General features: G+C 36.9%; 1 pseudogene; it reads right to left on the bottom strand.

Moving 5' to 3' along the window:
- Positions 1–6,618: 6,618 nt before the first annotated feature.
- On the bottom strand, positions 6,619–7,766 carry LOC114640270 (annotated as a pseudogene).
- Positions 7,767–12,714: the final 4,948 nt, after the last annotated feature.

Raw genomic sequence — 12,714 nt, 5'->3', positions numbered from 1 at the left:
AGTATTCAAACCAGCTTTGCTGGTATTAGGGTTGTGTCTGGCTGCTTAGCTGATACTTCTCCACTCAAGGACATGGGCCCCAAGAAAGGGTCTAAACTATCAGTGAGGGAGTGAAATCACTCTAGACCACAAAATCTTTTTTAAAGGGCAAGTAAACTTTAAATGGGATATTTGCAGTAAAGTCCTGTCACTATCAACAGTTGACAAGTAACATTGCTAAAACGCTGTTTACCTATTTATTACCCAGTGCTCAGGGAGAAGTGAATCTCCCCTGTCTCCACCTGGCTACACACTTACATTGTATGGCCCAAGGGCATTCTTCAGTTATGAATATTTATAAGAAGGAGAAATAAAATTTTCAGATATAGTCTGCCCCATTGTTGAATGCAGATAATGCCCTCATGACTCTGGCATGTGGAATACTCTTTTTGTATTGTTCTGATACCCACTATCTTTGTCGTGGTTGTTTCATTTTTGATACCTTAGAATGTGAGTCTATTTTAAGATTTCTCATAATGTGAAATAGTTCTCGACATGACAGGCATGATGCACCCACGAATCTTTTAAATGTGTGGTTGCCTGCACCCGGGTAATTACACTCAACATTCCAGGAGGGATAGGGGAAGGCCCCACTCCTTTCTTACATAGAAAGTTGACAGCTGCTGAAAGAGAGAGTAAATTTTCTTAGAATTGAGCCCTCGGATAGATTATCCATTCCATAGTGGTCATCCCTACTTCCATGTATATAAGGAGAACACTAGCTGGACTTAGTAGGAGATAGACACAGATGGGTGGGTGGATGGATAGATAGATAGATTATGTATATGGAGATAGTAAAAAAAGAGGGCATGGATTCATGAATTTTTGCAGTGGATGTGGGAGAAGACATAGGAGGAGTTGAAGAGAGCATGATCAAAATGCACTATACATACCTATCACCTTCTCTAAAATAATTTTATTATTTTAAAACTTATTTTCTCATATAAAACAAAGCACACTATGTCTTTTCTCAACATTTCAGCATGGAGCAAATGAGGACCCAAAAGAAGTAATTCTTGTGTAAGAAATAGTTGTAAGTAGGTAAAAGGAATGTGATAGAAATATTTGGGGTTCAAAATGTAAATAAAGGATGCTCAATGACATTTCTTGGAAGAAATAGAGTAAGTCAATGAGGGGCTTTGTAAAGCAGAGATTTCCTTTAAAGTGGGAACAAGAGAATGCATTTTGTGGAACATTTGTCATTCTAGAGTGGCCTCAGGCTGTGAGGTGATATATTGGAGGTAACTTGTCCTCAGAGAGCATGTCTGTGTGTTGTAGGGAAAAGGAGAGGGTAACATTATGGGAAGAGGAGAACTTAGATGGAAGAGAGCAGGAAAGATTTTAGAAGCTGAGGGACCTTGAGGATATGGAATATGCATGCATCATATTTTGATACAGAGAGCTAGGAATCCATGTGGAATAGTACGGATCTTCTAGAACTATCACTCCATCAAATGCAGTATATTGTTACATCAGGCCATGCAGTACCCGATCATTTGTTAGTGTTATACAGAGACATGAAAAAGACATCCCAAAAGACAAGAATAGAGTTATTTTTGAAGTCCTGTACTTTTCTGTAAAAGTTGAATGAGTAGAAATTGTTGGGAACTATATTTTCCTCCTTCTCTATGCCCATAGCTTTCATCACATATTTGTTTTACTTTCAATTCACTGATGAGGGAAAAAAGCAGAATTGTTCAGTAACTTTCCATAAAGCTTTAATCAGATTCTAAAGCTTCTGTTGAACAGGTCGCTCATACAGAAAGGAACTGTTCAGTCATCCCTTCCAAGTGGTGTTCGAATACATTTCCGTAAGATACTCCCATCAGTGTGTATTATTGTAATTGTCCTTTATTTTTTTTGTAGCCTTCTAATCTTGTTCCATTTAGAATCATCCACTTCCCATCATCACAGATACTCCATTTTCTTAAATATAGCCAACACTTTTGGGTAAAAATCAGTGAAGCGAAATTGTTTATTTTTGTCTAACTATCCCTCTTTCTCCTTTGAAAATTATACTTTCAAATAAAAGAATCAGCCTTTGAACTCTGTCAAAACCTAAAGCCCATAGCATTTTTTTTAATAGCATTGCAACTGTATCCAAATCTCTGAGGACTGCCTGCAGACTGTTTGAAGTTCCTATGATTCAGGTAGGAATCAGATTTTTGAGAACAGCTAACCTTTCATTTAAAAGCTTGTTTGGAGTGTGGGTATGTGTATTTTCTTCTTGATTTGAGCCAAGTATAAAAAGACTTACAATCTGCTGAACAAAAGAAAATGTTTCCGTTCTCACCCCTGAAATTTTGGCCTTTTTTTTTTTTTCATCTCCAGCTGTCTGGTAGGACTACAGGGTTAAAGCAAATAGTGAGTGGGGAGCTGTTGAAGATGTCTATAGCTGTATTAAACTGAGAAGTGGTAATGTGGCTAGGCAACTGCTGGTCATGTGGTTGTAAAGATTCATGTGTGTCAGTTTAAAATCCCATTCACTAATCACACCATCCTGGTAATCATTTCCATTGTATAAACATATGTATTTTTCTCATTCAGTTGTTGGCAGATAAAATAATGGAAGTAGATTAAAATTGGCACAGAGTGTACAAAAATCAGTGCTATATGGTGTGATCCAATTTGGATTTGGAGCACCGCTGAGAGAATTATGGGAGGTTTCAAAGCAGGAATTGGTGTGCACCAAGCTTCAGCCCAGTAGTTTCTGACACATTCGTTATATCAACTTCCTGTCGATAACGTGATTTTATGAAACTTGTCCTCCATCCTAAGTGCTACAAGCAGCATATATCTTTAAAACAGAGTGAAGGAAGCATGCATATGTTTAGGAAAAATATCTAGTGTGTTGCTACCAACTACTGGGATAATTTCAAATTTAATTACTATAGATGAGAACTGCAAATTTTCTTCTGATATACAATATTGTATACTTGAACAACAGATTACCCTTATTCCCTCTCTCTCCTCAAAAGAATGTTAGCATCCCAATTTTAACTTGTTTATGCTACAGAATTTGCTCACTTTGGGGAAGCTGATAAATACAAATCAAACTAAAGAAAGTCAGTGATTACCATTATATCTATTTGTAACTGCAGTACTTTCTCATTTTCATTAGCAGCCTGAATGCTAATTACCTTTTTTATATTTCTCTAAAGCTAATGATTATAGTGTAGGAAGCAGGAAATATTAATTATTATTATAAAGACTAATTAAAAGTTAAAATGAAAGCAAAGCTTTAGTAAGTATGAATACCATTATTGTCAAATATAAAAAATACACACATTATTATTTTGCAAAATTTTATTCTTTGACTCCTTTATGTGACTCCCAGGTATACACAGAATAGCAATGTGAATGGTGATGGGAATAGGAGCCTAAGATTTAGGGGTTAAGTATAGCTGGAATTAGTCAGATCTGAGGGTTTTGAGGTATAAAAATCCTCGTATTTTCAAACAATGGTTCGTATTTTTGATGACAAAAGAAAAATAAGGAGTGCGAATGTATTCGCCTTCCGTGTTCTTTGCTGACTCTAAACACAATAGGAAAGGGAAATGAAAAAAATAACCCAATAAAAGGACAGCTTGTGGAATATGTGAAATTTGACATCAAATTGCCAGTAGTTGTTAAAAACGGGTGTGGAAGAAGGCAAAAGAAGAAAAGACAGAAAAACAAATAAGTTAGGAGAAAATGGAACACTTTAAATTCCAATGATATTTTGGCATAAATCACATTTGTAAGTGCAACTGAAATAATAATTGTGCATACCAATATTAGGTTGTTTTATGACCTAGGTTTAGTAGAAACTGGGTCAAGTGGGGCTATTTATCAGTAACAGATTGCTGTGAAATTTCCCTCCTGCAACAGGGCAGGAAATGCTGAATTATTTGTATTGCTCAATGTGAAACCAATATCTAAATTTCCAGTCTTGTGTATTATAACATAAAACCCACCTAATATAGGAAAATTATAGTAGCCAGAGACCAATGAATCAAGCAAAATATAAATATGAGCAAATAGGAACTATCAAGACAGGCTGAAGTTGGAGATAATATGTTGATTAATGTCTATTGGACTGAAGCTGATCAAATTTTTACATCAATTATCTAGTCCAGGGAAGCCCAAGAGGTTAACAACAATGTCTTTATGTGACTGATTAGACAGTAGCAAAAGACAATAATTTGTATGGAAGCATTTTAGGTATTTGTTATACTCTGGTACAATAATGCTATGATGCACCTTGCTGGCTGCTCTTCTAGTCAATCCCTGATTATTGCAAAGCCTTTTTACCAAGTAAAAGGACAGTTTGTGTAATATGCAGAATTTCATTAAAAAAGTTATGTATATGAAAATTGCCTATACTTCTCTAGTTCTTAACTGGTATCACTTTGACTTCATAAAAGCATTATTAATAATCTTCTAACTGCTAAACCTATTATATTGTATGTATGCATACAGCGGTATACGTACTTTTATAAGTTTGTGCCCATATATGTGCAGGTACATCTTGTGGATTTGTCACATGGAAGCTAGAGGTCAATGTTTTTTGTCCCTCTATGGCATACTCAGTTTTATCTTGTGGAGACAGAACATCTCACTAAACTTGGGAAGCTCACCAATTCAGTTAGTCTGGCTGTCCAGTGAGCTTCAAAAATTGATTTAACTCTGTTTTCCCAGTGCTGGATGACAGATATTACAGATGCCAGTTTTGAATCTTCACCTCAGTCCTGGGGAATCTAAATTGAGGTCCCCATTGTAGGCTTAGATGTTTTCAAAACCTACTTTAAGAAGGGTTCTTAAATGATTTAGCCTCTCTTGTAACCCACCACCCACCAGAGATAGTGGAAAAGAAAGGTTATTAGGACATGGGGAAAGTAGACCTGTGTAGAAATAGTTCTTTGGGGCGATTCCAATCTTTGTTGTCAAGATATCAGTAGTTGAGTCTACTATCGAACCACTAAACATGAAATTAGCAGCTTCAGTCCAATCCACTTGGCAGACACCACACATGAATCATCATCAGCAGCTTGATCTGGACTAGACTGGGAGGCTCCACTAATCAGCCTAAGTCTGCAGAAGTGGCAAGAAGCTGACTGAAAATCTGAAGTTCTTTAGTGAGTTACTCTCTATGAAGTCATGACAAGCAAAGATCAGCAATGTGGTGCAAGGCCAACCAGTGACAAAGCACCGTCAGCTGAGACTAGCAAAGTGGTACCAAAACACAAGCCTTATGCCATGACACAGTCTGTGGTCATATTTATATTCTTTCTAAACATCATGCATCCTTTCATGAGTCTGCGTCAAAACATCCTCTCACCTATCTATGCTCCAGCAAAATATTCTTATGATCTGAGTCTCTAAAGAAACCAGAAATTTCCACTTCACTCCATCCATGGGAGGTAAGGTTTCTTTGTTTGTTTGCTTGTTTGTTTTTGTATTTTTTAACCTACTAAGCCAAATGCACTTCTTGTTCTTTTTCAAATCATCATTAACATCTGAATTTGTTAAACTTTCTTTCTTCCATGGATCTTGTTCTGTCTTTCTTCAAACTTTATTTCCCTAGTACCTAGGTAAATCTTGCCTGCTATGTTCCTGTTTCCTTTCTTTATCCTACCTTCTACTTAGTCTTCATTGTCTTGCCAGATGTTACTCTTGGTCAATCCTCATTTCACAGTGGATGCTTTCCTTGAGAAATGTCATATTTTTCTACAATTTTATCTACTGCCTTGAGATTCTTGAGATGAAATTCATAAAAGTTTACCTCCAACTTATTGTGCAAATCTTCACCTAGATTTTCTAGTGCCAACTTAAACTAATCATGTATGACTATAAATTCTGTCTCTGTAGACAGATTTGAGTCCATCATTTCTGTTAGTATATTACACAGATTTCCAAGTGGTAATTCAAACTATAGCTTGAACCCTTCATTGACTCCTATTATTACCTGCATCTAATTAGTTGTCCAGTTCTATTCATTCTTTCTAAAATATTTTAATAAGCCTTTATTCTATTTCTCTCTGACAGTCCCTAAATTACTTTTCTACTTCTGTGATAAAACATTATGACTAAGGCACCTTTTAGAATAAAGCATTTACTTGGGCTTATGGTTCCAGCAGTTTAGAGTCCTTGATTGCAGAGCAGAGGCTACAGGTATAACAGCTTGACAAACAATCTAGGAGCTCATATCTTCAATGACAAATTGTTGCTTTTTTTTTTTTAGGTAAACCATCCAAGCAGTTTTTATTCATTAATATTCATAAATACACACAGCAGCTTCATTAGAGATTTCAATTTTCCTCTTCAGTTTGAATGTGGAGTATTAGGAGAGCCTTTTGCATGTCAAGGTACAGGAAGCAGAGATCACCCTGCACTGCTACCTACATTTACCTGCTAGAAGTAAAAATTAGTTAAGTGGAAATGATTATCATATATATTTCTCCCTTCCTTTTGAATGTACACAATGTAACAAGAGTGACAGACCTGAAATTACAATCACCACACAAACCCAGTATAGCTGTTGTCCACTTTCATTGGCAAATACAGCACAGAGGACATTGTCTGCGAGTGGGGAAGTCATCAAAGAGGAGGTGGTGGAGGCTCATTTCCTTTATTACTCTCTTTTAAATTTAGGTTTTCTAAAGCAACATCTAAAGGCATAATATCTACACAGCCCATAGCACCAAAATCTGCCATCTCCCCCCCCCCATCATCCTCATCTGAGGATGAGCTCTCTTCATGCACTAATGTGGACAGAAGGAGCTCATGGACAAACAGGCTGCGGTTTGAACTCTCGCTTTCCATGGACTGGCGCTCTGCTTCAGACATTTTGGGATCATTCAACCTTGTTAACAGGAACTGGGAGCTGTGGAGGGCCTGCGGGCTGTTCTCTGTGTTGGCTGTGTTGGCTGTGGCCGTGGCCTGTGTGATCGTAGTGGTGACACTGCTTGTGTAAGTGCGCCGACTTGTGTTGCGAGCAGTCTCCAGTTGTTGCCGAGCTGCCTGCGCATGCTGCCGCTCAAGCTGCAACTGCATCTGCAGTTGTTGCAACTGAGAAGTGGAAGGGCCTGAAGAGTTAAGCTGTCCTCCTGCAGAACGTCTCACTCCTGATAAATGAGATAGCACCTCAGCTATAGGATCCATAGCTTCCCTACTGCTTGGAGAGTATGAACTCTGAGAAGAAGAGAGTCCACCAGTAGAACTGCTAGTAAAGTGTATGTTTGATCTACGAGCATGAGGGCCTCCTAACCACCGATCAGGGTGAAACATTCTACGTACAGGTCGAACACCACTCGATTCATCTAAATCTCTAGGGGCTCTGTGTTCAAGTGTCAGATGAGCTGCAAAGTCATCTGTGACATGATTAGGATCGCCTCCAGGTAACGCTGCACATATGGGACAAAACATTTCTGTTGATGTTTCTGCATGTTCAGAAGTAACGTGTTCTTGAAGAGATGTTTTCGTGTAGCCCATTTTTCCACAATAGGGACAAGTAAAAGACTGTGGCTGCTCTACAGAGAAAGCTTCCCCACCATAGTACAAATCAAAGCCTACCCTTGTTAATATGCACTGCATCGGGTGGTCAGTTGTATGCCTTGTTGTCATTGCCCGCTTTCATAACAAGATGCACAAAGATCATAGTCGTAGCAAATTAAACACTTATATCTGCGACCTCGAAAATTTCCTTTTAAACATGCATCACAGCTGACACCTTCATGTCGGGACATCCTAGTTCAGACGCTGGCGGCGCAGCCCCTCCCGGGCTCCTGGCTGCAGTGTGCTCCCACCGCGGGCTCCCGGAGCTGCCCGCGCCCAGCCGGCCGACTCCCACTCGACTCCCGGGCTGGGCTCGGGGATGGTGTGGGCCTTCAATGACAAATTGTAAGTGAAGAGGGAATGGAACAAGTCTTCAGGCTCTCAAAACCTGCCTCCCGTGACAGTGATACATTTCTTGCAAGGTTATACCTCCTAAATCTCCCCATATGGGGTTTCCAGTTGGGGACAAAGTATTGAAATCCTTGAGACTATGGGGACATCATTAAATTGCCACAGTGCCATAATTCAGGTCCTTATGGTTAGTTATTAGTTCACTTTAATTCTAATCATGAGTTTTTATATCCTCTCAGCCTTCATCATACTACTGAAGTTACTACTCGACACATGTAGTTAATAAATCATTTTTCTTCTGCCTTAAAACTCCTATGACTGATCATTTGAATGGGAGTACCCATATGGGAAACTCTTGTGGTATGATGCCCAATTACTTATCTGCCAATTATTTACAATATTTACCTTGATTCTAAATCAATGCCTTTCCCCCTTCTCTCTCTCTCTCTCTCTCTCTCTCTCTCTCTCTCTCTCTCTCTCTTTCTTTCTTTTTTTGCAGTACAATTGAGGTACTTGAAAACTTCAGCCACTTTTTTGAGATGTGAGTGAGGGTAAGTCACTAAACATTTCTAGAACTTAGATTCATAAGTTGTAGAGGAAAAACATCCTCATAAACTAATTTTCAGTTCTAAATAAGATGGCACACGTAAATGTAAATGTCCTCTCACAGGATCTCATGGGTCCTTTTTACCTTCTCTTATAACTGTGTTTTTGTTTCCTTAAATTTTTATATTTCCCTTATTGACAATTTGATAATATTAAATACCCAAATTCAGTACTTTGAGACTTTTAAGAAGATACAACATAAGATTATTAATTCCTGAAATCAGTTTGTTAGTGAATATCTACATGTCCAGTTCTTCAGTCACTGTTTTCTATATCTTTCTCAATATTTCATCAAGCAAAACAAGTATAAATACAATGTTTTTTATAAGAAGCTCAAAAAATAATAATATTAGATTTAACCATGCTGGTTTTATATTATTTTGGCATAGAATTGGAAACTCCTGTCTTTTCTGTGTCTGGAATGCTCTCACTTATATTCAATTTAGAAACCACTAAGACAGGTAGCTAGATTTAACTGCATTGTTAGGAGTCTTGTCAGTCAGCTTCCACTCTTTTCTTTTTTTTCTTTTCTTTTCCTTTCTTTCCTTAATTTTCAATAATGTACTTTCATTTAGACTCCCAGGGTGAACATACATGAAGATAAAGCCACTCATTGATGTTTTCAGGAGTATAGAAATGTAACAAACTGATTACATTGGCTGGGCAAGCTCCTGGAAGTGATTAAGCCTGCAGCTACCTATAGAGACATGTTATCTGTATTGTTTTGTTTAAAGGAAATACAGTTGAACTTCATTCTGTTTCCTAAATTAAAAGACTCTTTCTAACTTTATGTTTTGCTCATGCTTGAATAAAATGTTAGCAAAATATATTCAACTTCTTATTTTAACAACGTATGGAGTATATTTTCATTTTTTCATAGGTAAGTGAGCATTTTGAATGCAGCATGAAATCTAGTGAAACAGTCAAAACTCCAGTCTCCATACTTGTAAAATGGTGCTTAGATGCTACATGGACTGTTTTCAAGACTTAACTGAGTAAAATTTACTTGTTAACATTGCATCTACACTATTAGAAACCATCTGTGAAAGTTAGTGTTCAGATTCATGTTTTCTAGGTCCTTATTTCTCACGTAATGTGGCAGGATCCTGTAGACTTGATTTATGCAATGTAGCTTTTTAGATGGCATTAGGAATTCAATTCTATTACCTAGAATAGGAATGGAATGAGGAAATGTAACTTTTTAAAAACTCACATAGAGAAAACTCTTCTGTTTTAAATAGTGGAGAAAAGGAAGTCAGGAAATGCTTGAGTTGGAAGTTGATGGAGCTAAGAGTAGATACATATGGACATTAGGACTTGTATAAGTCATTATCATGAAAAGATGAGCAGTTAAGTGTCTTGTTGAAAATAGAGGAATGAACTAGATAGATATTATATTTTTTCCATTTTCCAACTGGCCACTGGTCAAATGTACAAAGCTATATAATATAGAGTAATCCTGAGTGCAAAAGATAATACTCTTCTTTATCTTTGAAATTTCTGCTTCTAATGATCTAGAAATCATTTATCAAATGAATTTCTGTATAAATTCATGCTTGTGTTTAAATCCTCTAAATTTCTCACATACAATATCTAAAATATAAGTGCAATTTATTAACCAAATAAACACACAAAAGATTCTTGCAACCTTGGATTCTTTGAAAGTTGATTTAACAAGATGACTTGTGTGTGTGTTTTTAATCATCTTCCATCTCTACTTTCTTTTTGAATTTAGAAAACTTAAATGAATACAGGAGTACCTCATCAGATCCTTAATACATTAGCATGTCTAGGACACCTGTAAGCATCTCTGAATCATACCTTTCTGGCAAATTTGGGATTTTAATCCTTTTACAAATTATACACCAAGATCACTTGGGAAGAGCCAAAGTGCTTTCTGTTGTGGATGATGAGTCATCAGCTAAATTTTAGGTGCAAAGTCACTTTTCCTGGCAGTGATGAAAGAAGCAGAAAACGCACAGCTTGAAGCTCAGATCTCTGGATGAAATTTCAAATTTGGTGTTTGCAAACATCTTTTATCTTATAGGCGAAACAATTGGAGATTTAGCTTCAGTTAACTATAAATGGGGGCTCTTGCAATGTCGCAGTTAATTTTGTTTTTCAACTTGTATTTCAGTTGATATTAGTCATGTAGCTACCTGTTTGCCCACCAAAATGCCATTTTCTTTAATGAAGGTAACAAGCTCACCTGGTTTGGTGCAGAAGAAGTCAACACTTTCCCATGTATTGATAAAATTTGATGCTTATCAAAGACAGAGAATGTATGATTTGACAATAGGCATAAGAATCAAAGGTCATCATACAGTGACAGTTCTTAATGGTAATTAAAATGAAAACTAGGTGTCTGGAAATGTATTATGAAGTTGTTAGGGCAAGAAAGTTTGCTATGGATGAACATAGTTATTATTGGAGTGATTGTCACGTCTTTATCACTAGGTAGTAAGAGGAGAGTTCATGAATATGACTGAAGAATAACATTAGTCTGCTTATATTTTGCATATGGCTTGGCTATATTTTAAAATAAAATTGTTTCCAATTCTATTCAAGTTGAGTCATAGAAAATTTCTTGTTGTGAAGCTATTCACTTTGTCAACTTGTACGTGAAAATTCTAAACAAAATGAAATAAGCCTAGAGACTTTTAGGTATAGTGACTCTCCTCATTTCCCCAGGGTATACAGAAGGTCTGCAATATGGTATATGGAAAACAAATTCCTGTGAATTCTATGGCTCCTCACTATTTTTTTATTTTTAATATACTCTTGAGAATATTGTGGGAGATGAAAGAAAATGCAATTGTTTCAACCAGCAGTAAGGTTTTAAAAACAGAAATTAACAATATGTCATTGAAGATAAGAGTTGAAGCATTGGATGAAATGATTTTGATGAGTATAACAGGGTTAAAATGTTTATAGTGTAAGTTGAGGATCATACCATGCAATAAAGCCAGCACTCCCCTGAACAACTTTGGCTAGAGAAAGGAGGAAGAAGAGACCATATACATTTGAAAAACCTTGACATAAATATTTGAAGAATTAGTCTTTTTAAAATGTTTTTCTTTTTGTACATCTCAAAACTTTGCCCCTATAATGTGGAAATTCATATCTGTCTATGTGTTTCTAGGGGAGTAGGAGGTAGAACAATATGAAAGACTCCTGAAATGAAGGTCACTGGGGTGAAAAACAGCCAATCTGAACATGGAATGCTCACTGGAGTCAAAGAGAATAATAAGGTATAATCGAATGGCTTCTGGGGGAGGTAAAACAAAAAGAGCAACGAAGGCAAATATGTTTTCCACATCCTTGACAACATAGTACCTCTGTGTGCATAAAGAAGATGCTGTTGGTGCAGAGAAAGAATACAATGAGTCAACATCATGACACATGTGCAGATAGTCCTGCTTACCTCCATAGTTATTTCATGATATCCCATTTTAAACATGTTATTTTCTAACAAAGACATGATACATGTTTACCTATGGCAAACACCACAGTCTAACTTTAAAATCAAGGAAGAAATCTAAACAACTCAGTAGAAAATGATTATTTCCTTTCTATTGGCTCCTTTTTTTTAATTTATAAGAATATCAAAAGCTGCCAGGCAGTGGTGGCGCACGCCTTTAATTCCAGCACTTGGGAGGCAGAGGCAGGCGGATTTCTGAGTTCGAGGCCAGCCTGGTCTACAGAGTGAGTTCCAGGACAGCCAGGGCTACACAGAGAAACCCTGTCTCAACCCCCCCCCCAAAAAAAAAGAATATCAAAAGCTATCACTCAGTTGGTTATATAAAGACAAGAACAAAAATCAGAAAAAAATAATCAGGAAAGTCCACTGACATAGCAATAATTCCATCAGTGCTACTCTAGAACTGCTTCAAATGGCTTATGTAATCTTATTGCTAAGGTTTCAGTAATTTGGCACGCTGGTTAACATTATGTTGCTAGATTGAAATTCACTATGAGGCAAAAATTGGCAGATGACACAAACTAGGCAAATTATGATGCTTTCTGTTTTAAATCTCAGGAACCAGTTTTTAAACCTTTACTTGTGAAGGACCAGAGTCATTTAAATGTCAAGCAATGCAGTTTTCTCTGGACATTTATTCTTTAGAGTTTCCATATTACTATCCCCACCTCTCTACTAAGCTGTACTTATACCTCCAACTC

The sequence above is a fragment of the Grammomys surdaster genome, unplaced genomic scaffold (assembly GCF_004785775.1).
Source record: "Grammomys surdaster isolate TR1022 unplaced genomic scaffold, NIH_TR_1.0 61, whole genome shotgun sequence".
NCBI lineage: Eukaryota > Metazoa > Chordata > Mammalia > Rodentia > Muridae > Grammomys > Grammomys surdaster.
This window is presented reverse-complemented; position numbering and strand designations above follow the sequence as displayed.